Source organism: Aethina tumida, chromosome 3 (assembly GCF_024364675.1).
Source record: "Aethina tumida isolate Nest 87 chromosome 3, icAetTumi1.1, whole genome shotgun sequence".
In the NCBI taxonomy this organism is placed as follows: Eukaryota; Metazoa; Arthropoda; class Insecta; order Coleoptera; family Nitidulidae; genus Aethina; species Aethina tumida.
The window spans coordinates 16,323,295-16,350,853 of NC_065437.1; the positions used below are offsets into that span (position 1 = coordinate 16,323,295).

Consider the following 27,559-nt stretch of genomic DNA (forward strand, 5'->3'; position numbering starts at 1 on the left):
TTATAATGCGTTATTAAAATTACGGTTTTATTAAATATTTTCCGGGGGATATCATGTTGAAATTATCGAGAGTTTTGTATGAGAATAGTTTCTTGATTGAAATTCCTGTCGGTAAATGTCCTGACTATAGACTAAGCAAGAATGTTGATCGTTATAGCTTCTCAATTATCACTTGACAACTATTAAAGTAGCCGTAGTTGAAATATACTTTGAGATAAACCGAAATCCTAGTTTTACGAGCAAAATCTTTTTATTTCGTAATGTGAATTTCGCACATGTTTATGTGAACTATAATTTTTATGTGGGTCTGGATTTTTAAGAAAAATAATGCGCCTTTTTTGCTGACCTCATGGAAAATATTTCGAGGTTTATGGACTGAAATTAAATTGCCATTTTAATGTGGTGCACAAGTTTCTGGTTGTAAAATATATAACATCCGCAAATACAGACGGAAATTATTTATTATAAAACACGGGCAATTCAGTGTAAGCCGCAAATTCAGTTTTGGTAGAAGTTAACGTTCAGTAAATACTATTTTGTGGATTGAATCTATATGCATGTACAATATACCATGATCTGTTAACTGTTCAAAATGAAAATAAATTAATTAATAACACATGTTTGCTTATTAATTTTATTTTCCAACTGAGAAGGTTTATCCTATAAATAAATCCCAATGATAGTGCCCATTTCTGGGGGTTGTTCGTTTGATTAGATTATGATAAAACAAAGGAGTGGAAAGTATCTAAAGTAGAAATAAAATGAGAGATATAAAAGTCGGAACGTAGAACCGACGGCGTATGTCAGGGGGCGACCGGGACGTCATTATTGAAGCGTAAGTGAAGGTTTTTTGGTCGAATAAACATGCATCGGTATTTACCCTAGGACCGGCACGGCCGACTAGACTGACAAGAAGGGTGGCGAATTACAAATTAAGCCAATATTGAGGCTATCGAAGAAAATATCCGGAAAATTCGGATAAACATGTAATCGGTCTTATAAAATAAGGGCGGCCCTGATGAAATTACTGAGGGAAAAATAATTAGAATTCGAGTTAAAGAGGAGGCTTGTTCGGAATAATAAATAATTAATTTGACAAACGCAGACTTCATAAACCTGACCGTGTCTAATTTAATGATCGTTCCTCTCTTGTTTGTTTGATTGAGCGTCGGAATGGTATGTTATGAATGAAATTTAAAAAAATACACGAATAAGTTAAGTTCCCCTTAGTCTTCAAAGAAAAATACACACTCGAAACCATAATGGCTAGCTACGGATCAAAAATTTATTCGTTCACTAATTTTGAGTATGCCAAGAAACGTAGAAAGAGTTCGTAGAATAAGGGAAGTACTGCAAGTTGCGTTATTATTCTGTTTTCTTTTATTTTAATTAATATTGTGATATTACTTTTCCTAAGAATTTGGTGATATTATAATAGTTTTATTAATAGTTTAAAAGTTCTATTGATGAAATTTTGTTTAATTTATGATAGGTATTACAATTTTTATTAAAACTTATTTTGATATCATATTTGTTACCATATAATGCCATTGGTAGTTTATATATTATTGAAATGATTCACATTATCCGCTTCAAAAGATTTGAAGTAAGTTTCAAAAATTCATAAAATTAATCACCATTTTAAAATTTTTAGAAATTTAGATATAACTAGTAGTAAATATACATCAAGATCGAGTGCAGAAATGTAGGAAGTTTTAATGAAAATTATATAGTAATTAACTTAGTCTGAGTTATTTACCATTTCACTTAAAATATTAAACTGATTGTAACAGATCGAAATATTTAAAGGACAATAACATCGTATTTAACTACAAAATAAAATGTTTTTAAATAAATATGCTTGAGTAAATGACGTACTTTAAATACTGAAAGCATAACATCAAGATCCGATTAAAAATGAAAGTTTTCATTCAAAATAATAAAACATTTACAGATAATTTTCAGTATAAAATAATCCAGAAAGAATTTAATAATTAAATAAGTTCCTATTTTAATAAATAATATACTAAATAATTAGTTTTAAGTAAATATGCATCAAGATCGACTTCGAACTTAGTCTGAATTATTGTTGTTATGATTTCACTCAAAATATTAAACCTATTGAAACAGAAATATTACGCAGAAAATAAACTAATTTTAAGTAAAAAAAACTTGAGCAAATGAGGTACTTCAATTATTGAAAGCTTAACATGAAGATCGCGTTGAGAATGAAAGATTTCATTTAAAATAATAAAACATTTACAGACAATTTCCAGTCTAAAATAATCCAGAAACAATTTAATCAGAGTAATTTAGCGCTTCTTTTTACAATTCAATATAAAACGAACATTCTGATTTCTCCAGCTTGATAAATTTAAAATAAATGAGCCTTTAGTCAAAGAAGTTCATTTACAAGTAAACAGCTTTGAGCGAAATTATTCGCCGAGTATTTTTTACCGACTTAAAATATATAAATCTCCAGACGTCGATAAAAATCAAATAAAGCACGCCCCTGAATACGTTTAATTAAATTTTTAATAAGCATGTGCCGAATATTAAAACAACTACTTGATTTTCAATTCATTTCATTATATAAAAAACTGTATAAACAGCTCAAAAAAATGCTTAATTTTTACAAATTAGTAAATTAATTGAGTTACAGTAAATGAGCTAAAAAACAAAATAAGCAGAATATAATAAAAGGAACAAAAGGCAAGAGTGTCCTAATTATTTTATAAAGAAACGAGAGGCCGACCAGAATGAAAGCTAAAATATTATTTAGTAAAGAAATTTTTATTTCGAAATTAGGATAATTTATCTTTGCATTTTTAATTTCAATTCAAATTTATGCCTTAATCTTTTCAACTTCTTTGCTTTGCGCTTTCAAACTTGCTAAACTCATTCCATCTTCTTTATTAACTCATTACACCCTGGTGATCATCTATTTATACTTGCTTAGATTTATGTGTAAGTCTGATAATACCGGAGAGAGCGAATTAAGTTATTAAATTCAGAAATCTCCGCCTCAAGATTTACTTTAATTAATATTTTTTATTGTCTCAGTATATTTACGAGTTGTGACAAATCACAATGGTTGATAATTTATCTCTTGAAAAGTCAATAATTAACTCTTTAATTAGTTATATTTTTATTTAAAAGTGATTTAAAGTTTTTTATGTCAATTAAAAAATTAATTTTAGTTATGGAAAAGTGCTAAATATGTACGTATATTGTTTCGAAAGTCAATTATGTAGGGACTGCAATAATTACAAAATTACTGGCAACGTTCTCGTTTCTACCTTTTACTTTGTAGGGTATCAAATACACATTTTCCAGATTAATTTACTTTGAAGTTTTGTTTGATACCCCTTTCATTTTCCTGATTTTATAATGCCGTATTTTAAGATATTTCTCGAGTCTCAGGAACCTGAAACCCGTCGAAAGGAGAAAAATAATAAACGTTTTGTGGGTCAGTTTGAGGCAGTCGACGTGCAAACGACGTGAATATCGAGACTAGCATAAACGCCGATGAATGACAATACATTTATTCCATTTTCTTTAGTAGACATACGTTTTGTTAGTTCGTTGTTCTATTGCAAAAAGCCCAGGTCACCGTCAGCAATAATTGGAATTATATTATTGCCGAGATCAAAGTAACACACGTCTGCTATTTTATGCCACAAACATTAATCAAATTTTGTATAGTCCCCCTTCTCATATCAGTGGGTGTATCGAGAAGTTGCCGGCACTACCAATCCCTAAATTAATTACGGACCTGCATGAGGTTTCACGTACACTTGTACGTTTAATTAGATTATTTTCTCTGCGGTTCGTTCGCACAAAAACACCGCATTACTATTTCGGCGCAGAGATTTTTTAATTTGCTTCGCACGAAATTTCATAAACAATCCGTGCTGGTTTAAATTCGCAATCAAAATTTCTAACTCGGATATATTGTAGGTACAGTGCCGTCAAACATTTTACTCCACCCTTTGTAGTTGATTTTAAAAAGAACTGTAGTATCTGTGAAAAGTATACCTGGAAACAATACACAGCTTTGGTTAAATAATAAAACACAAAATTGTAATCTACACGTATGTACATGTTTTTCACTGCTTCATAAATTTAGAAGCGAGAAATGTTTTAAAAAACATTAATAACAACCTGTTCGCTCTCCACTGGCTGATATTGGAGAATGTTCAAAAGCCAGACGGGTGTAGTATTATTTTTTGCCGGCCTTACAAAACCTCCTATGTATATTACAATATGTCAAAGCGAAATCGCATTATACTCATTTTTATTCAATCGGTTTTTTAGTACGCGATTAAGCCCAGACAACAGGACGAAAAAAAAAACTTTAATATCGCCTTATTTGACTGTATATAAGTTCAACGTCGACTAAATTGAGTTACTGTCTGCAGGCGATAGAAAAATTATTATTGTTTTAGAGTAAAATTCTAATATTCGAAGGAATAAAGGGTGAAGTGTAGTGGAGGAGAGTTGGAAAGAAGCTGACAACAATTCGAAGGTTCCCAACTTTGGGGAATCAATAGAAATGTGTAGTGCAAAAATAGGTTGAAATTGCTCAAGAAATGCTTCAGAAACTGAAGTTTCAGTTTACAAAAGACACGAATTAAATTATACTGTAAATTAAAATCGTTTACAGTTACAAAATTAATTTAATTACGATTTTTCTTTTATTTTTTTTTTAATATAGTGTTTGTATAAAATGTGCCCTTGTTCAAATTAATGTAGCTGATTTTAATTAAATCATTAACAAATCTACAAATACATATAACACTTTATGTATTTAAGCGTATTAAATAATTATACAATAATAAATTCATTTAATTTAATATGTTATTTACATTTATTCAGTTATAATAATATTCAATTATAGTGAATATATAAATTTTGAAATAATCACAAAAATCAATTTTTGTTTGTGTAACTGTAAATTTACACATTTAACAAAATTAAAGAAATATAAGACAATCATGCCTCAAAACAATCTAACCTATATAGTCAATTGAACTCATGTCTTAATTTCTATCTCATTTCCTAATGTTCTTTCATCAAAAAAAAGCTTTTTAAGGGGTGTTGCAAGAAATTTAACTTTTAACGATCAGTACAACAGTGTATATAATAATATTAAACAATCATATTGAATATAAAATCATTCTACATTTATTCTCAACATTTGAAATTTATATTTTTAATTATTTTCATTATCCTATTATCATATTCATTCATATTAATTCACCATAAAAATCCAGTTTTCATTAGAAACTAAAGAAACAAATTTCTCCTAGTAAAAAATAAGGTACCAAAAAAAACAATAGAAACTTTACTATTCATTACTATTTAAATAAATGTTAAAATTTATAAAAAATTAACAATTAAAATTATAAGAATATAAAAATATTGTAATTCATCAAGATATACAAAAAAAAATTAACAATTTACTTTTTTCTGTAAAGGAAAAATAAAACCAAACACAATATTTATTTTGTAAAGGTCATAAAAAAATTAAATAATTGTCTGGGGATCCCCAATTTCTACATATCCCTCCATTAATTAAACCAAGTCGGTTTTGTATTTATTTACTTTTATATATATATATAAATGTATACAGTGAACATAATAACATTTCGAAGTTATTTAAAGAGGAAAATTGTATAAATTCTGTAAAATACAACAAGGCTAACCTTGTTAATTTTACCTCCATGTTTTCATTAAACAACAAATAATTTTGAAATATCGTCAATTTTGAACAGTATCACAATATTGGAGGGCTAATTAATTGAATTTGGCCAGTATATTAAAACAGTGAACGGCTTTGATTAAATATTAAACCGGCCATTCTTCCAGGGGCAATTTTAAAATGCAACAAGTGCGATTCCCGAACCCGAATTGGTATTGTTGGTTGCTGAATGGCGGGTTAAGTCATATTCGATTAGCGACTAAATGGACGATGACACGATTTCATTCATGACTGAGTTAAACGTTATTGAAATTTACTAGAAATCCCCGCTATTGTTCCTTTAAGAATTCTCATTGCTGCGGAATCTCCCTCTTTACGTATTAAATAATGGGAATTTCTCAAAATAATATTTAAGTTGGAAATTCACATTATTCTGGCTAATTATTACGTAATTGCGTGCGATAAATAAGATCGAGCTTTCAAAATGGATTTGAATTGAACGTTAAAAATTACGTTTTTATAAGGGTGTTCGAGGTGTAATCAAATTTTGAATAAAATGGACGACAATAAATACATTTTTCTACTACAATTTCGGGTAGATATACTTTCAATCCATAACACTGGGCAAATAATAAATTAAAGAAAAACGCGACAAAGAAGAGGGTTAAGGGTACGTTTAAGTAGGATTTAATTAAAAATATCCTGTGATATATCATTTCAAGGGGATTTGAGATGGATTTCGCACGTCTCGAGTTTTAATACCAAATCAATTGCATTAGCTTGTTTTAATGAGTTCTCAGGTTTTTAATTCGTTTTGTTTATGTTTATAGAAAATCATACGAGATAAAAATCTCATGAAATGTATTTTTGAATTCACAAGTTAATATTAGCTTTGACTCCGCACATCTCGTTTCAAACTAATAATAAAGTTTCAAAGTTTCAAAATTTGTAAATTCATTTGAAATATGATACTATCTTAACTTTATTGGAAGATGTAAAGCAAATACAAATACGAAGTTATTGGGTTGCTTATATTTTAATTTAAATAAAGTTTTTTAATAATTTATTGAATCATTTGAATTGACATTTCTGAACTTCTGCGTTGATTCACCTGTTATTATTGGCTTTTAATTTGTGTTTGTTATTACAAACTAAATGATAAACTTCAATAGTTTGCAAATGTGCTTCAAACGCGAGACTGTTCATATTGCATTTGATTATGCATGTAAATTTTATCGTAAATTGCTTTATAATTCAAATATTGTTTGTTTTTGAGTAATTTACAACGCATTCAAGACATTTTACACAACTGAAAAAAACACAATTTCAGTAATGACAACATGAGACTGCCTGTTTATTTCGGGGCACGTTGAAATAATTAAATTATCGGGCCATTGGGGACACGCAAAAGTGGCCGATCTAATCAGCGTTAAAAAAGGGAGCGCAAACAATATTGATTTTTTACAGGATCTTTTTAACAAAAAAAAAACCTTTTAAAGAAACAGTTTTATAAATTATAAAAGGATTGTGTATTTTTTTAATTCAAATTTATCTTAAAAATGGTAACACAAATAAGTATAAGGTTTTGATTGTGTCTTTGTGTAAAACAATTTATATCATATATAAACTTCAAATTCATAAGGTTTAAGAAATTTCTATGAATTGTGTAGGTGGAATAAAATTCTATTAACTATTTCTGAAAAATTATTAGAATTGATTAATGTTCTAATTTATTATTCTAATCTATATTCGTTAAATCTTTTTGAACTGAGATCATTTTAATTTGTAGAAAGTTTTATATCGAATTTGGTTGTAAACGATACAATTTTGTATATATGCTTTAAGACCGTTTTCAAGTTGAAACACATTTATTAAGAGCCACTGTTCTGGAATCCAGTTAATGTGATCCTAATTTAATAGAAGCCAATTTTCTTAAGTTCTTTTACTCATCTATTCTTACTTTTCTCAGTCTTAGAGGCAGTGAATAATAACTTTTCTTACAGTTCAACTTCAACCAATCATTAAATAATTATAATAAGCAAAAGTCCGACATCTATTTAAATATACAAAGAGCAACAAAAGACCCTAAAGTAAAAAGTAAAAAGTAGGCAATTTATTAAAAAATAAAATTAGATTGTCAACATAACCAGCAAGATTCACATTGCCTGAGAAGAAAACTAGAGGTCATTTACTCCCAACAGCTATTGGACCTCAAACCATAACGCCCTGTGTAAGTGCAGTATGACATTCAATTGTCAAGTTTAAATTTCGACGTTCTGCATGTTGACATCTAACCCGCCTACGACAAAAGCATCTAAACTCCACCTGACAGCGACGAATTCTGGGCATGTTTGTGTTGTCTACTTAACACCCAACAGTACAACTAATAAAAATTCTATATATTCGGTAAAAAACGCCACAGATAGACATGGGTATTGTTACAAAAAGTTAGGTACAATGCAAAATAGCGTTATAATTTTTTGTTAACATTTCAATCGTTTATATATTTTAATAAGTTTCTTAATTATGGTAAAAAACTATTGGTTTTTTACTAAATCTTTTTATAAAATAAAATGTTATATCGACTACAAAGACTATTCGGAAATTTATATCAGAATTCAATAATTAATGCCTTTGGAGATACACAAACATAACCCATCCAATGGGAGCAAAAAATATTGATTTTTACGATCATTCCAACAAAAACAGAAACCTTTTTAAAGATATCCTAAAAATGCTACAGATCATTGTGTAAATTATTAAAGGTTGAAGTTAACGCTTATGCCCCGATTCGCCTTAAAAAAGCCAACCCCACTTTTTGCTTGTATGTGCATATAGTAAAAAATCAAAAGAATTTAATTTGGCTGCTCAGTATGCACCGGAACCGTAGCAAAATAAAATTGAAAACACATCGGGACGGACTGGTGTACAGTGTACACGTAGATAAGTTATGTATATTAAGGCATAAATTTGGGCTTAAGAGCCCGAACAGAAGACGCATCAGTTTAGTGGAAACAGGTCCGTGTTGAAAAAGATCCGGGTCGCAGACAACAATAGTCAATTTCCCCTCGGCTAGGAGGAGTTGTTTTGATTTTCGTTTTGTCGGACCGCGCGGTGTCGCACTGATACGCCGCTTGAATTTCCAATGATTTGATCTCTCGTGAGTTGCCTGGACCGCCAGATACAATATACACTTTTCACCCCGTTCCTAATCTAAGATGTACTCTTGCCAAAAACTATGTGCTCCGTCACACGGCTTATCTATCCAGTTTCTTAATCTAATGGAATTCGGCGGAATATATGGGTGGTGCTCCAGCGACAGTCTCCGACTCACAACACTCAATTATCTTCACTGGTAATATTTTTATTATTTCATTCCCATTCAGCAAGTAAATTGTCTGAAAACGTTATACTTGTATTGTACGTGGGTGTTTAATTTTTTGGATTTTCATTTGTGTCAGTTAAATTAATTTTTTTTTTTTAATTTACTCCATTACATTTTTGGTATGATTTAAAAACAGTCATCAATTTCGACAAATTATTGTTTTAATTGAAGAACTCATTATTTTCTTGAAAAATAAAATAGCGCATGTAATTAGGAAACTTCAGCTGTTACATGATTTAACTGATTTACTTTCGTTAAGATTAACTCCATGAATTTTTAATATTTGCCTCCACTTAAAATTGCCATCATTTAACCGAAACGAGATTAACTCCATAATCTCTCATCATTTTGCCTTCAGTCACGTTTTTGCGCTTGTAACAAATTTTACCATACATTTATGTTAAATAATTTATATCAAATAATTGTATTCATAAATTATAAAATTTTATGTAAATGTGCGTTTTATTAAAATATTTAATTAATCCTTGTAATATTGAAAAGCTCCACAAAAATATGTTAAAAATATTTTGAAAAATCTGTCAATATTTCATAAAATATCAAGAATATATGACTATTTTCTTTTAAAAATAGTACATATACAAAAAATTGTCGATAACATAATTTTTCACTTTTTTTGAAAATTTTTGAAAATTTATATCATAAAAATCAATTTTATCATATTTTTTTTAAATGTTCTATTTTTAGGCATGATGAAGAACATGTCTTGGTCAACTGAAAAAATTAAAATTTCTTAGACAAAAATAAAGTTTACCATTTTTTTTCAGAAAGTTCATCAAAAATATAATATTTTGAAATAAATAAATGTATGTGATATAATTTTTCAATTATTCTTAGAGAAAAAATAATTTTATATTTAAAAAAATATTATTTTTTGAGGTTTTTTCTTGAAATTTTTATGAACACATTTATTAATTTAAACTTGTTTTTTCCAAATTTGCAAATATTTTATAATAATTAGATATTAACAATATTTATATAATAATATTTATATAATAAAAACAATTTATCTGTTTATGGTAAAGTAGAAATTATTTAAAACGGAATATGAAAAATTTAAATTTTCTATTACCTTATTATTAATAATAATAAAGTATTTAAAAAAAACATGAGAAATCATAAAAAAAATATAAATACTTTTTTACTAAATTTTATAAAAATTACAAAATTCTTAAAAATTCATAATAAAATTAAGAAATGCGTTTAAACATTTAAAAAAATATATGGAAAAATATTGATTTTTTGATTTTTTTATGATATAACTACAACGTGAAACCGCAATTTTATAATAATTATTAAATTTTCAAAAATTCATAAAAAAAAATTGAAAAATTACATTATCGACAATTTTTTTTTATTAACTTTTTGAAAAAAATTTGACAAATATTACAAAAAATTTTTTTATAAAAATTTCAAGCATTTTTTCAAATTTAAAATTAATTTTTCTCTAAGAAATATTAATTTTTTTAGTCGATCAAAACATACTCTTGCGCCTTTAATCAACAATTTGTTGTTTACCCACTTAATAATTATGATATGGTCCTTCCTTCAGAATGTGAAACAATTTTCTTTTTCCAACAACCCGTTGATACGTTAAATAAATATTCAAACCTATCTAACTCGTAAAACACGAAACAAAAATCTATTTGTCAGTGGTATTCGGTTTGTGATTATTTTATGACACTTGAGGAAATAGGTCAAACTTGTGACACATGAGGAAAATAAAATATGAAGGAAAATGAAATGTGGCATCCGACTTGCATAAAAATGAACACAATAACCAGAATGTGTTTTCTATGCATTATTAACAAACTTATTCGAGTCATTTTCTGTCACACATATTTTGTTTTAGTGTCTAGTTGAAAAGTAATTAATTTCAGTTGAACTGAACGACCATAAAATACATACGCAATTAAATGTGATGTGTACGTGATAAAACTGATTAAATCGAATAGTCAACTCATAAAATATACGCGTATGTAAAAAGAAACGGCACTAGAACAAACATACACTCAACCCTATATCATATTGTAGTTATAACGCATAAATTTACTTAAACTGGCGTGGACACACATAATTTCCTCCCTGTAAATTAGTATAATAACTTACAACATTATTTTTAGATAAAGAATTTTAAATTCAAATTACACCGTGCTTTTAAACACGCAAATTTAATTTGGAAAGAGAATTAATTCAGATTTCGAGCCGCACATGAAATGTGTACGTACACACAAGTTTTGTTAAATTTCGTGGCCGACAAATATTTAAATTCATTTTTCACATGCTTAAACGTTGTTCTGGTGCTGCATTTCATTTACAATTCAACGTGTTGTGAATTATTTATTATAATTTGTTGGTTGATTTTCACAATTTTGATTATTGAAAATGTCTATTTGTAACGGACCTGATTAAAAGGAAAAAAATTCTAATTTGCTCTATTAATTGCCACTTAGAATAATACAACTCCTAATGTACAACTAATTGAATAGAGGAGTGTACAAAAACACGTATACTAGTAAATATCTCCCTTTGATGTTATAATCAAAGGGTATACGCAGACTATGATTAATATGTCATTAACTGAAACAAACTACACTTAATTACTTTCGAATAATTAGAACCGGCAGCCCTGAGGGGAACAGAAAAACGTTTAATTTAAAATCTACTTAAGTAAAAATAATTAATATGATCAACCACATGTGTAATTTGTATTATAACTCTGGGAAAGTTTCATTGGTTGTACAGGAGTTAAATTGAACTAATGCGAAGGAAAACGGGGTGGAACGTGACTGAGTGTTTTATTCGCATTCCCTCCGTAAACTTATAAGAGATGATATTGCATTAAAATGTTCAGTCTACTTAAATAAAATATGAGTAGTGAAACGTGTTAATTGTCCTATTGTGAATGCACGTAAATTTAATAAAAGTGGAGCAGAAGCTTGAGGATTAGTGGACCTGTACGTAGCAGCAGCAAAATAAAAAAGGGGCAGTTCCATTTATAACCCACACAACTGGCAATATATTGGGCAAGTCAGAAAGTATTTCCATATTTAAAATTTTACTGTGGAAGTAAAAATGTAATCTAACTATCGAAATTTCTTTATATGCAGCAATAAATATCTCACTCCGGTGTCATAAAAGTTGACGACAATGGTTTGAGGGAGTTTTATAAGACAGAAGTTCGGGGCGTAGGAACAAAACGAGAAACGAAAGGGGGATAAGAAACAGAACACGAGGTCGAACTGTAAATTCTGAGGCAAACGGAATTTTATTGGGGTTGCTGGTAGATCAGCGCTTCTGAAGTTTGTTTTTCGAGTCCAGTTATGTTTTTTATGAAACATTTATTCCGAGAAGTGGTTTACGTGACAGTATTTACCGCTCGCTAAGAATTATATGGCGTTGCATTCCGTCGATATATCAAAACTTAACTATTTTACAGTGGCCGTGGCGCTTTCATCTTTTAACTTACTGCCAACCCTATCTGCTATTCATTTCCGCGACCTCCGCCAACAAAACAGTGTTTATTGATACCGCGGCTTCCGAATTGAGTTATGTTCGTATACGTAAAAATTTAACACGCCAACTGAAAGTGCATGAATGTTTCATATGGATAATACACTATCAAAATGATATTACTTTGTTTACCTAGCATCCATAAAATTTGATATGTCGAATTAATTGCGTTTTCATCATAATCATAACTCAATCATAAAGAAATATTTAAAGTTTATTTTTAATAATTTAATTAATAAATGTCTGAGATAAAAGTATTTCAAAAATTGTTTTATTCTTTGTCTAGTAAAAACATAAACCAATAAGTTAGTTCATGTTTTTCTTGTTAGCCGTTTTTGAAATATCTGTAAAAAATTATTAATTACTGAGGAAACATAACTAAAATAATTGGGTAATTATGAGAAAGTTAACGTAAAAATACATAAAATAATATTATTTTTTTGTTCCTTTTTCCATGCTTTCTGACTCCCACGGATTAAGAATCAGAGAAAAAAAAACTTCATGATATTGAAGGATCTCTTACGAACATTTTGAGTCTATAGACATATCTGGCATTCGATTAATACACTCAAATAACAGTAAAACTGCTATACTATGCTATAACTGAAATTAAATCAAATAAAACAATTTTACTTTTTATTTAAATAAATAGGTTTATTTTTTCATTTTAAAATATTATATTGCAAATAATATTAGTTAGGCTAGTTTTTTCTACTGAGAAAAGTTTGTACACAGATTTTTATTACTATTATTATTATTATCTCCTATGATTGTCGACTAATAGTCATCTAATATATCATCTTTCTAGTAATCCTGATTTCCATACTAATTATATTTTGAAAAAATGTTCATTTAATTATCAACTTTCTTGTTTCAGAAAAAACATAAACAAGATTAAAGTAGCAACCAAGTTTGAGCATTACATTTGCGTCTTTAAATATACATTTTTTTTTTTTTTTGAAAACGATAAATCCCATATTGAAATGTAGGCTACTAACATCTCAAGTCTTTAGTTTTTTATCAGTCCAGCCGAGGTTTTTATGGAAAAGATTTAACATAACTTAGCTTACGTCTATAAGAACCGTATTAGAAATATTCATGAATTCAATATTGTAATCTCAATGACAAATAAAGAAAGAGAATTTGGTAAAATACTTTGCAAATGATTAATTATTAGATAAAAATATATTGACATGAAATAACCAAAGTTTAAAATTTTCATATATCTCTTCCTTACAATAAATCAAACTTAAATACCATAAACCATACTATAAACAATACCAACTTTTCAGATCAATATGTGCCAACATGTTCTCTACTCTTTCAAATATTTGACTTTTTGACAATATTACAATACCTACTGTTCTCTTTTTAATAAATTAACAATATTTGTTAATTATTTTCTTTCAAATATGTAAAATTTCAAAAAATAATCCTAGTTTATTCTTTTCCTGTGTTATATAGTGTCATAAACCTAACGTATGCGATTTAAATAACGGAGGGAATCCAGAAAACAAAATAATATAAAATTATGGATTCTAAAATAGGGAAATCAGCTCAAGTATGATGTTCTGCACTTCTGAATTTTCAATTTTCCCCAGAATTTATTGAATACAATTTTACTTTTACGGCTTTTGTTGTAAAATGAAGCAGAAGTCTCCAACGATTGATGTAAAGGCCGTACAAGTTTCCGACGAGCTCCCACGAATCTGGAATATATCTACTACACTTGTTTATCTACAAATATTTGAATATTTGATGAGCTATTGCAGATTCGCTAAATAAACATTTTGGTAAATATATTTCGATGCTGATGGTTTGGAAATATTCCTATTTGTTTGGTTGCACGTCACGTGATTCACTCAGGACGCCAATGCCGATAAATAAAACAGAATCGAACACAAAATTATACTTTAATATACATAAAATAAGATTTTATTCCTCAGTTAAATATTTTGATAGATTCCTTAATAATTATTCTATAATAATTAAATTAACTTACTGACGGGGCAATTAAAGTCGATAAAACTTTGTCACTGATTTATTATACAAATCAAAAAAGAGGGACACAATTGGATCGTGTCGTTGTCAAATATTTACGAACAACATTATTAGATTACAACAGATTTCACCCTTAGTTTATTCCGCATTTAAATTTATTCAGCCCCTTCAAATATTTATTAAGTTATTAAGTGGGTTTTTCGTCGAAGTAAATCAGACACAAACACCGAAATATCCTTTATTTCCCGCCGTGCCGCATAAAACGGCGATTGTGCAAGCTTCTGCAACTGGCCGAATTTAAAGCTTCGAACCGAAACTTATAAAGTTGAGTACATAAAAGCACTCTTACACAGCGGATACACGCATAAGGCGGGTTCCAACTCTCGACTGGATAATCTTTCTGTTTGTCCGGATTTCGCATTTCAAATAATACAGAAATTGTTAAACTGGAAATAAATATAATGCAACTGAATTTAAATTCGGTAAGCTGCGCATCTTTTAAAGTACCTAATTTTTAAATAAATCCTTCGAGGTTTACGTGCATCCACCATTTTTGGCACATTATGCGCATCCACCATTTATCGAACACGATATACACCATCACTCATTTACAGCAACTTTAGTATTCCATTATTTTTAATAACTTCCAAACACCCCTTTTCGATATTTCTTTCCACTGATTTTGAACTTAATTTTCCAATCAATTTCATCCCAAAGGTTTTCAATTGGATTGAGGACCGGGCTATGTGCTGGTACAAGACATTCCACATACTCCTTGAGAATCATTCTTTAACTAATTTGGACCACCAGATCTGAATAATTGGAACCAACTTTCATCAGAAAATAAAATTTTCTGTCTAGTCCACATGTTCTCTTCCAAAAAGTAGTCTCGCTGCTATATTTTTTACAGAAATGAAGAACTTCTTTGCTGATTTTCTATCATGAGACCATCTTCTTTTATTCTTCGTTTTATGGTTCTCACCGACACACTGACTTGATTTATGCGGGTTGCGCTGATAAAAGGGTCGCTAAGATCAGTCTTGCGTTACCGCTCTACCATTCCAGTGTATTCCTTGTGATAAAATTGGAAATCGTCCTGCAAATGATCGATTTGTTTAGATTTAAATCGATTGCAATTTTACTATGCTTTTGACCATTTTTGAACTTTTCTACAATTTGTTGTTTAATTTGTACGCAATGAAAATGCCTCTAGGCAATCAATTGTATTGAATATACGGTTTGGCTGCTCTACTTATAAACACTGGTCGAAATAGAAAGTTACATAAAAACTATATAAATAAAGATATCTACATATAAAAAGACGTACGAAATAAAACACTTAATAATTATAAAATTAATTTAATTCTAAATGAATCATTTTTTTAATAGAATGATTATGCTTTTTTAATTTGTTGCTCTATATATGATCGATATTTTTAAATTTATTTATATACTAACAATAAATTTATTTATTTTAATTTAACATATTGTCCATTTATTTGTCCTACGTACCAAAATGAAAATTATACAATAATTTGTTAATTATTTTGCGGAGAGAATACAGAAGAGAATTTTTAATTTTCCGATAATGTTAATTGGCTATTTTATGGCTCGGTTAAAGCCCCTATTAGGTGTCCTCCAGATGGAGTAATTTCCGACAAACCTCGATCCAAGATCGTACTTGGGGAGGGAATAAAATCTTTTAAACGTGATTCCCATCTTAACGCACCTCCCGACACTAAAATTGGGTAAATTTAAAACAAGTCTTGCGTAATAATTAACTAAGGTCTCTTTACTTGTACTGATATCCAATTATATGAGACAAAGTCTACAAAAATACTACAGCAATTAAGCATAATTAGTCTTTATTGTCATTATTAAACCTTTTCAAATTGCTAATTGAGGGGCTTGGCTTTCTTTTGAATTTAATTTAATATTAAATTCATTCGATTCATGAGGTTTCTTTAATGATGAATTATTTAAAAATTTATAAATAAATGTCGTCTTTCGTTTACGTTTAATTTATATTATATTTCTAATTTAATAACTGTCTAATTGCGTACTTAATATTTAATAATTTGTTTGAATTTTATATTTTCATTTGGATTATAATTTTATTTACAACTTTAACCGAATTTTATGCGAATTGATATTTAATACAGTTATACCGATTGAAAATTTTGTTTAAAATGTGAATGGTAATTTTATGAATTGTACATTTGTAATAAAATTGTCAAAAAAAGTATCCATCAATGCATTTGTTTTTTTGAGAACACCACATGTTAAATATGATACTTTTCAATATTTGTTCGCATAGTTACGTAATAACATTTTTTTTATTTAACAAAACGCATGATTTTCAATGAGGATTTTTTATGGTTTTATTTGTAATTTATCATCGAGAATTTTCATAAAAAAGCCACACAAAACTTTACATATTTTCATTGCGTAAACGTAGCGGACTTTTCCAATATAAAGGCCTGTTTTACAATACGAAGTAGGATAAAAACTACATTAAATAGCTTCGAGTTTATTTCGGTTTATTCAAATAAGAGCAATAGTAGTGATCTCCTTTTCATCCGTATGAGAAGTCGCTCGTATTATGAAAAGCGGCACCGGCCGTAATATTTTGATACTCCAGGGACGTATCCATATTTTATGCCACTATAATTTTAAACGTGGTCGCGATGTTACTTGAATAATTTCTCCGAGGAATGCGTGCCACCTAATTTTTATACGGCCTTACGGCTACTAACTCAATCCACCGTCTCAATTTGAGACGATGCTAAACTTGATTTATTTTATTTTAACACCTCATTTGTTTCTCTTGGTTGTTTTTGTGCATGTTTTCCATCGTCTACAATTTATAAACGTCGTTTTCAAGAAAAATTACAAATTGTAAGTTAAAAACATATTCAAGTACTCAAATATCTCTGATACAGCTCTGACGATAACACAGCTTGAAGTGCATGAAAAGCTGAACGAACTAAAAATGCGCCATTCCAAACCAACGCTAAGTATTCATATAAAACATTAATAATTATAAATAGGACTTAACTCCATATGCATTAAGCTCACAAAACTTTCTTAATAACTCGCTATTTTTCTAACGCTTCTAAATATTTTTTGCTTATTTTTAATTTCGCTTTAAGTGCTCTTCCTGGTCGAAATAAACTTTAAGCCATTTACATAATTATGCTACAAAATTTATTTAAACGCAGGTCATATTTCATTCTTATTTCGTGTAGTAACTTTTTGGACGATGTCACTGAAATGATTTTAATGGCTTGGAACATTTACAAGGACACACATTTTTGTTGGTAAATTGAGAAAACCTACAAATTATAAACTCGAATATAAAAAGTACCTTAATTTATAATTAAAAAAATATATAATTGCTTCTTCAGTTTTAATTAAGCACAATAATTTTAAGTAAATTTGCAATAAACTCAAATGTACACCTGAAAACAACCTTTTTATAAACACTGTTTATTTCATTATTTTAATATAAAAATTTCATCAGAAAAATAAAATAAAATTGTAAGAAAAAATGCTAGTATCAATTTCATTCATGTTTCATGAGATACAATAAATAATTTAGGTATACATATTAATTAATTTAATTCATTGAAGTTATGAAATCGAAAATAATAACAATTTTCCTTTTTTCCTACTTTCTCTTAATAATTTTATAAAAAAAGTATACTAACTGTAAAAAAACGCAATACTCAGAACGTATTTAGATATTTGAAATAAAAAATGATTAAAATTTCTGTAATAGGTTATATATAAAATAAAACAATAATAACATAAATATTGTAACACCATATTATATAATAATTAAAATCAAATCAATATTTTATTAAATGTCATAAAAAATAGTAAATTAATAATGATTGTATGCTTCAATTAGCAATAAACTAAATTTGCAATAAGAGCACTTAAATGTTCGTAATAATGATGAAGTATTAATTTTTAATTAAACATAGTTTAATTACATTTTCAATCTTGCAATACTTGCCAATGTTCATTAATATTGCAGCTATAACTTTTTTAATTTCATAGTTTAAAAAATTAATTAATGCCTGAGTGCTAAAATTCTTTATTATTTATTAAAATCGTAATATTAAAAACAGCAGTAGGTACGTAAAATTGTTTAATGTTTATTTCATCAACTAATAAAATTACTTTTTATAATGCCATTCTAATTTTAGAGAGACAATGGGAACTCAAAAACTAAATGTGAAACGAATATTTAATGAAATACTTTATTTTCTCAATTTTTAATATTATTGTTATATGTGCAGTTGTAACAAAAACGCAAAAAATTATTTAATTGCTCTTGTTTCATCAGAGATTCATGTTTTAATTATGACTGAATATTTAATTTAGGAAAGCAAAAATAAATAAAAAAACACATCGCTCTTAATCTTCGGTTTTCGTGTTTTGATAAATATCTACCCATCTAACACAAATGATGTGCCGAAACACAATTATGTTTTGAAGACCCCGTTGATTGCACAATAAGGAGTGTGGGCTAATTAGATCAAAGTTGAAAGTTAATGAAAGAAAGGAAATTACCCTAATCCTCACCTCTTACCTTTATACTCGGTTAACCGAAATGAGTCTCCCCGAAGGACAACACAAAGAACATCGCAACGCAACGCAATTTTGTAATACCGACAATTAAAAGAACTGTCTCAAAATCCAATTTGGCATTCATTAAACCACTTTTTCTTTTTTGCTTTCAGCTCGAGGATTCGGAATCACGTTAATGTGTGTAAATATGATCGATTCAAGTGTCCCGAAATGAATGCGTCGGCCATTCTAATATTCGGGATGCGGCAGCCGGTTAATTCGAATTAGAATTTCCAGCGGAACGGGTCCGGCAGATTTTACCGATTCTGCTCACTCGCCGCATCCATATTTCGGGATTGGTTCGCGCGGTCCAGATGAGAGATCATAAACGGTCCGAGTTATGACCTCGCACTCCGCTATCAAATTCTAGACGCATTACCCGGTGGAATTGAGGGTTGTTAGGACGTTGATTTTTCTTTGCGGCATACTGGGTTGAGTGATACATAAATCTAGTCCAACAGCAATGAAAGTAATAATAATTGTGTGTGAAGAAAATCGTTCCTTAAAGGAAAGGGATTCACATTTTATACAATCATTTCAAAATTTTAATCAGACCATATGGAGAAACGTGACAGTTTGGCAACGGGATGAATTGTTCATTTGTGGCGGCAATTTCCCGGGCCATTCCGAATCCGGGAAAGGAAATTGGGATAAACAAATATTTATATTCAATGCGGGGGTAAAAAAAAAGTAAAACTGTCAACGGATAACGATGTTTTCGGGGGCCAGGACGACAGTAAGTTGCAACGTTTCTCGCTGGAAAATCCTAGGAAAGTCGCAACGGCCGTCTTGCGATATCGCTGTTTTATAGGAAACAAACTTTTATTTATTGTTTTGAATGGCTTATAAAACTCTATTGGAAACCGAACCGGGCCACCGCTAAAAACGTGAAAGTGGTCCGTAAACACTGAAATTCTTTTATTTATTTCCTAGTTAGTTTTTCCCGCTAATCCTTGAAAATATTTAGGGACGTGGCTATGTTTTAGGGCATTAGGTGAAATGTTCTTCGGTGTGGATAATTCCATTTAAACGAATATAAACTTGAACGACGAGGATTACACTAATTTTCAAAGGTTCAACTTTTTATAATCTAATTAATCTTACGTGATCTTAACAAATTATATTAAAAGTATTGATACAAAAAATCAATATAATTAGTTCATAATTTTAAACGAGCATCATTTTTTTAAATATTTATATACGAATACGATTTGTTTACGTTAGTTTAATTAAAAATTTAGATATACAATAAAATGAATAAAAATAATAAATAAAAAAAAATATTTAAACTCGATCAAAAAGTTAAATTATATTTATTTATATATAACATACAGCAAAAATGAACAAAATATGATTTAAAATATTTTTATTAAAATTATATGAAAACAAATAGAAGAATATACTGATAAAATTGAAAAGTTTTTACACCGGAATATCATACGCAAAATGATTTGAAAATTACTTAGACATTAATAAAGTTGTTGTTTGGGTGTATAAAACGGCGGATAAACTTTTATATGCACTTAGAAATTGGGCTTTAAAACTGCATTGTATTCATTTCTATTCATTCGCATCTAATAATTCACCGGAAACAATGTATCCGAAATGGATGTTTTATGGTCATCCTAACAATAAAAATGTCTACACATTTTATCAAGAAACTTCGACGGCAGTAAAGATTTGAAGAATAGACACGTTTATTGTTGGTTATCCTATTTTTAACAGCTTGGTCGGGTACTTAATAAATCCTGGATTTAATATATCTAGTTAATTAATTGTGTGTGATTTATTTGGTATTTTTTTTGTTAGGTGTACTTTTTAAAAATTATCACGTAAACAAATTTCAGTACTGGGAACGGCAGAAATTAAATAAAGAAAAAGGGTGGAAGAATTTAATCGCCGATAATTTAATTAATTTAAACTAATTAATTACACAAAAACAAATTGGATTATTTAGGAGAATCAAATGGTAATTTACACTGCATTTTACCCTTTCGGTTATTTTGTTTGACAATTCTAATGATGTTTACAAGAGTGTTTTGATTACCTGCCCAAATTTATAATTTATAAATTAAACAACAATAGAAAATACATTTATATTTTATGGAGCCTTTTGGGATTTAACACTTTAATCAATTTGTGAAAAACTATACAAACATAGAAAAGTATTGAAAATATAAATATAACCAAACCAAATACATAATAAATAAAATAAATAAATAAATGTCAATAAGGGCTTTATGAAAATTATATTATTTAAAAACAAACAAAAGTTAAAAACTCAAAATGTCAAAAAAGTACCTACAAAAGAATTGATTTTGAAACAACAAAGTCGTGTCAATTAAAGTTCCAATTTAAAATTGGAATAGTAAAAAACCGTTTAGTTTAAAATTTCACCAATTAACAATTTGAGTAAAACAAGCTCCATAAATTTACTAATTAAACACAATGAATAAATTACAAAAATGTATTATAATGTAAAGTGAATTCGCAAACTTCTTTAAGATTCGATCCGTTGAAGTTCATAAAAGTTGGTTGCACGCGGTTATTGCACGCTCGCAGCACGTTGCTTTATTAGCCAGTTAAAAATTCTGAAGATATTTTACTTAGCAAGTTGGAAATACATGGCACTAAAATTAAATACTATATCATTCCCTGCTAACTTTTTAATATATTATAAAACTGATGAAATTTATGGGACGAACCGGAGTTTTTAAGTTTGCCCCGTCTAGGCAAAGACACCACCCCTTCGTCTCGCTCACCTAAAAGGCGAAGGTAATCAGTGAAATGGCCCAGGCTCTCTATCTATCTTGGTTTAGCGTGTTTAATAAAAATGTTATCTTTATCTATCTTATGGTAAATTGCGCGTCATCGTTGTAACGCTGCAGAACACTCCATTTCGACGTTAAACTTTAGATTGAGAGACTCGGAAACTTTGTCTCTCCGCCATTTTTCCTTGTTTTATATCTTTAAACAATGGATTTAACATTTCTGTCATCGAACGTAACTTTGTTTACGCGTAAAAATGTTTCCGTATAGATTAAACTGATGTTGGGGATTAATTTAATTTTATGAATGTACAATCCCTGATCTGGAATTAATTTGCATTTCATTACATGCTAATTTAGTACATCTGTGTAACACCTTGTGACAGCGGATAGGAAATGTCGATGAATCAATTAAGGGAATGGCAGGAGAGGGACAATATAGGCACTCAACTAAGTTTCTGTGATGAATGTTAAGTGTACGTCTAGGACCATGTGTCTAAGTATGTTGTATTGATCGGAAGTCCATGATCTAACTTAACAACGGCCTCTTACAATTTCACATCATTTAATTACTTCAAATCCCCTAAGTGATTTATTAGATTGTTTAACGGAAACTTACAGGAATGTTAATAGTTAAAAAGAAAATAAATGAAATAAGCAAACCGAGAACCATGCACAACTCTCAAGATAATGGTGAAAAAACAAAATGGAAAAACGACAAGAAGTAACTTGCCGCCACAGTTTCACAATGATTCATTACCAAAAACCCTCCAAAACTGATGCACACATTATCTTTTTTTTTAACAGAAACGAATCTGCGCATCTTTCTAACTTACAGAACTCTCAGGAATAATGGAATGTCAATAGTCAAACAGATAAAAAAAATGAAATAAACGACCTGAGGGAGCGACATTGGTATTCAATCCTAGGCACAACACAACTAGTCTCACCTCAAGGGAGAAACAACTCGAAACAAGTCACTGTTTGACCCGTGCATCCCTTATTTCAACACTCCATTGTTTTCTCTTGTCTTCCTTCATTTGTTATATAAACAATCGAATCCGCAGAGCGAAAAATCAACTCCAAAATACGTTGTTATGGAGAGACGCCAGTTTTATTGATGGGCTCCGTTCACTTGGTCCTAACCGATTCGACTGTCGTTGAATTAGCAGTGAATATCCACGGCATTTTGTTTTAACTCTTTGGTGACAATTTTAAATGTATTTTTGGTGTCTAAGCGATGTATATTAGAGTCATAAACAAATCCCCCTGTATAAAACTGACGGAAATAACGATCGACTTTAATACGAACACGGGAAAAGCATGTACTTTATGAACACTCTCCACATTTTAACATATTAAATCGAAATTTACAGGCGTTACAGTGATAACTTAAGATTTCCAAGTTATATATGTCAAATGTAAATCGATTTATTCAGGCCAGAGAAAAATGAATCGAAGTATAAAATATAAATGATACAGTGCATGTCGGTTTGGAAAGTTTGTCCGCAAGTTGCTATGTGGGGAGGGAACTTTTATGAAGTCGGAGGGAAAAAAGTCTTTTAAAGTTTCGGTGCGTCGTAAGTCTTCAAAAAAATCGTCTAATAATTTCCTGTCTTTTAACACATTATAACTTTTAATAGAACACTATTATGTAAATAAAAGGAAGGGATTTATTGAGCTTTACAACTTTTTTCGATAACGCACGAATCGTTTGTTCGACGAACGCGTAAGTACAAGGATTTGTCGATTGGACAAGATTTATTATTAATCTTCCAATATATTGTAGTTATTGTTTCCGCGGTGTCCGTTTACTGTAAGTTGAGTATTGCATATATAGTACGACATATCATTGCTACATATTCACAATACGTATTATATTATACAATGTGTCCCACTTCAAACTATCAATAAAAGGATAATAAATAATATTTGAAGAATCTGTTTCGAAGATTTAAAGGGAGAAGCAAACCAAAGCATTCTTCAACTCTATCTATCCCAAAGGAGATAACCACCCTAATATTTCATGTTAATTATTTTAACGATTGTACAAAAAATACAAATTTCTCTTATTTTCATAAAATACGCATTTGAAATGGAGTAAGTAGTAATTGTGATAGAGAGATAGGTATGGAAACCTGAAACCGGATACTTTTTTATGAAAAAAAGGAAACCATATTTTTTGCATAATTATTTAGAGAATTGAAAGACCTTTCATATGACAGTACTGTTGAAGATGAGAGTTGAAATGTAACCTGTTTTAGTTCTTCCATCAAACCTTAGAACATTCTTTTTAAATTTTATTTCTAGATTATAATAGATTTTTAAAAAATTTGATTTTCAGTAACTTTTTACACGCACATTTTTATGTAATACTAAAACTTTTATGTCAAAAAACTATACAGAATCGTAAAAAAGCTCGATCCTGCCAGGATTCGAACCTGGAATCTTCTGATCCGTAGTCAGACGCGTTATCCGTTGCGCCACAGGACCGCTGAAAAAAATACTTCAGGTTCATTTCCGAATTTTAATTTTGGATTTTTCAGTTTTTTAATATTTTCAAATTTTGTCATCAGTGAAATAATAAATATGAATAAATTTTACAATATTAAAAATTTAAATATTCATCTCTAAACTCCGATTAGTACCTGAAGAGCTTTTTTCAGCGGTCCTGTGGCGCAACGGATAACGCGTCTGACTACGGATCAGAAGATTCCAGGTTCGAATCCTGGCAGGATCGACATTTTTTATTACTTTTTTATAATTTTCGGTTGTTTATATAGGGTGCATAGTATATTTTTTCAATATTTATTAAAAATTTACTGCATTTTTTATACGAACTTATCAACTTTTGCTGTTCTACAATAGCTGGTACACCTGGTTATCAGATTTGCTAGACAAAATAATGGTTACATATAATTCAATCGTTTATATAACAAAACTGAAATGATGCAATACTTGATTGAGGGCGTTCAGTCTTTTTAAAGGGGGTCTAGATACTTCTAAATCCGACCAATCTTCCCGGAATATAAACTTCAAAACATCCTAAAAGATAAATCCAAATATTATGGTAATTCCTTAGGTAATTCCCTAAGCACTACAATACATAGAAAAAAATAAAATTTATGTACATTCATGGAATTTCCATGGAGCATGGGCCCTACAAAAAATATCTTAATTATTTTTTGAGTAAAAGTAATAAAATTTGATTTTTAGTAACTTTTTACATACATATTTTTTTGTAATACTAAAACTTTTAGTCAAAAATCTATACAAGAACCGCAAAAAACTCGATCCTGCCAGGATTCGAACCTGGAATCTTCTGATCCGTAGTCAAACTAAACTAACTAACTAAAATATATTTTATTTGTCTTTTTGTTAAAATACACATCATTGGCTCGTACAGCTCGAGACTCCTGTGGGCACTATATATAGTAGGCTCCGTTCTTGTGGGGGTGGGTTACCGAATGGAGTCCGGGGTTGTCCACCTTCTTGGAGATTGGCACGGCCAATTGCCGGTGTCGTGGCATCTCCGAGCGTCAGCAACGATGTTGAAAGCAAAATGGGTCCAAGACCCCCCTCACATGGTCGTTGCATTTCTGGGGGCATTTTGTCTCAATATGATTTAGATAATGGAACCTGTAGATGAAATTAGCGGAAACTGTTGCTGGATGGCCAGCTTTGCAATTTAGTGCGCTCGGGAAAAACTTAGTCAAAAAAACCCGTTGAAGCATTTTTGGGGGAGGTTTCGCGTTGTTCGGATAATGTTTTATGGTTTAGTGGGCGTCTTTACGTTTTGCGTTTTAAGTGGAAAGTTTTGAGTGCGCGGCAGACATTATGGTGGGAGTTTGTGAAAAATTGGAAGTTTATGGTAGAGGGGTTTGTGTCTGTGATTAGGGTCAATGTTGTGGATTCTGACGTCAGCCATGTGTTTTGTGAGTATCGAGTGGTGTATTTGTTTTTCGTAGAATTTATTAGCCTCTTGGATGATGTAATCCTGTACATATGGCACTCCAGTTGTGTCGTGTATGTGTCGGGTTCTGCTTCTCTGGGGTGCGCTGATTGCCATTCTCAGTATTTTGTTTTGCAGTCGTTGTAGTATGTTAATGGCGGTTATTGAGGCTCCACACCAGATGGGGCATGCGTATGTCATGATGGGTCGGAGGATTGTGGTGTATAAGTTAATTTTGTTATCTCTACTCATGGGGCTGTTTGCAGAGATTAGGGGATATAGTGGCTTGATTGCACCAAATATCTTTGGTCTAATTTTGTCTATATGAGGTCTAAAGGTCAGCCGATTGTCCAGATAGGTGCCTAAGTATTTCACGACTTTTTTGCATGGAATGATGGTTCCGTCTATAGTGGGTGGAGATACTATCCTTGTGTTAGTGTATTTTTTTGTAAAGTTGATCAATTCTGTTTTTTCAGGATTTATTTTAATTTTCCATCTCTCAAAAAACGCAGTGAGCATGCCCAGATGGATTTTAATCTGTTGGGTGGCGACCTGTGAGCTAAAGGACGAGCTGTAGATGGCAGTGTCATCAGCGTATAATGCCAAGTTAGTGTGGGAAAACTTAGGGATGTCGGAGGTATAGAAGTTGTAGAGTTTTGGTGCGAGCACCGTTCCCTGTGGTACTCCTGCCGAAGTGTTTCGTGTTTCGGATAATTCCCCGCTGATTTTTACCTGGAAGGTCCTTCCTCGCAGATACGAGTCGATTAGTTTGACCAGACATTTAGGCAGTTTTAGCTGGTCCAGTTTATACACTAGTCCATCCAACCATACGGTATCGAAGGCTTTCTGCATATCTAAAAAGAGTGCAACTGTGTTTCTCCCGAAGTTCCAGTGCTTCTTAGTGTGTTCAGCAATTCGCGCCACCTGCAGGACTGTGCCATGTTTGGGGCGGAATCCGAACTGCTCGTGTGGTGTTATGTGTAGGTGTGAGTCGGCTGTTTCCAGGCGTCGCAGTATAACTCTTTCGGCTACCTTGGAAATAGAGCTTAGTAGCGATATTGGCCTGTATGAGTTGGGGTTATGTGGCGGTTTACCGGGCTTTAGTACGGGGATAACCACAGCGTGTTTCCATTGTTCTGGGAAGTATTGCAGCCTAATAATACCATTGATAATATAGGTTAGATGGACCAGTGTCTTCCTTGGTATGTTTTTTAAAAGGATGTATTGGATACCGTCTGGTCCTGGAGCTTTGTTATTTGGCAGCTTTCGCAGAATTTGCTGCACTTCACTCGGCCTTGTGAGTAGTTTAGCAAGTTCATTGTTTTGAATTACCTCTGGTTGAGCTTTGTGTATATTCTGAGCCATTTGCTGTATGTAGTTTTGTTCCGGTGTGAGGTTTGTCGTATCAGTTTTATGAATTTCTGCAAAGTGTGTGGAGATGGCTGTAGCTTTAGATTTGTTGGACATGTGCTCGATGTTGTTGTAGAGGATGGTCGGGTATATAGGACGTTCCCCTTTTAGTTTCTTTACGTATCTCCATAAGGAGCAATCCGTGGCTTGGAGCCTGCCCAGAAGGTCCC

At 30.4% G+C, this 27,559-nt stretch overlaps 2 non-coding genes across 2 annotated transcripts; one reads left to right on the plus strand and one right to left on the minus strand.

Moving 5' to 3' along the window:
* Nucleotides 1-24,447: 24,447 nt before the first annotated feature.
* On the minus strand, nt 24,448-24,520 carry Trnar-acg (transfer RNA arginine (anticodon ACG)). Its single transcript has one exon. It is a non-coding gene; the product is annotated as a tRNA-Arg (tRNA).
* A 174-nt stretch (nt 24,521-24,694) lies between these two features.
* Nucleotides 24,695-24,767, plus strand: Trnar-acg (transfer RNA arginine (anticodon ACG)). The gene has a single exon. It is a non-coding gene; the product is annotated as a tRNA-Arg (tRNA).
* Nucleotides 24,768-27,559: the final 2,792 nt, after the last annotated feature.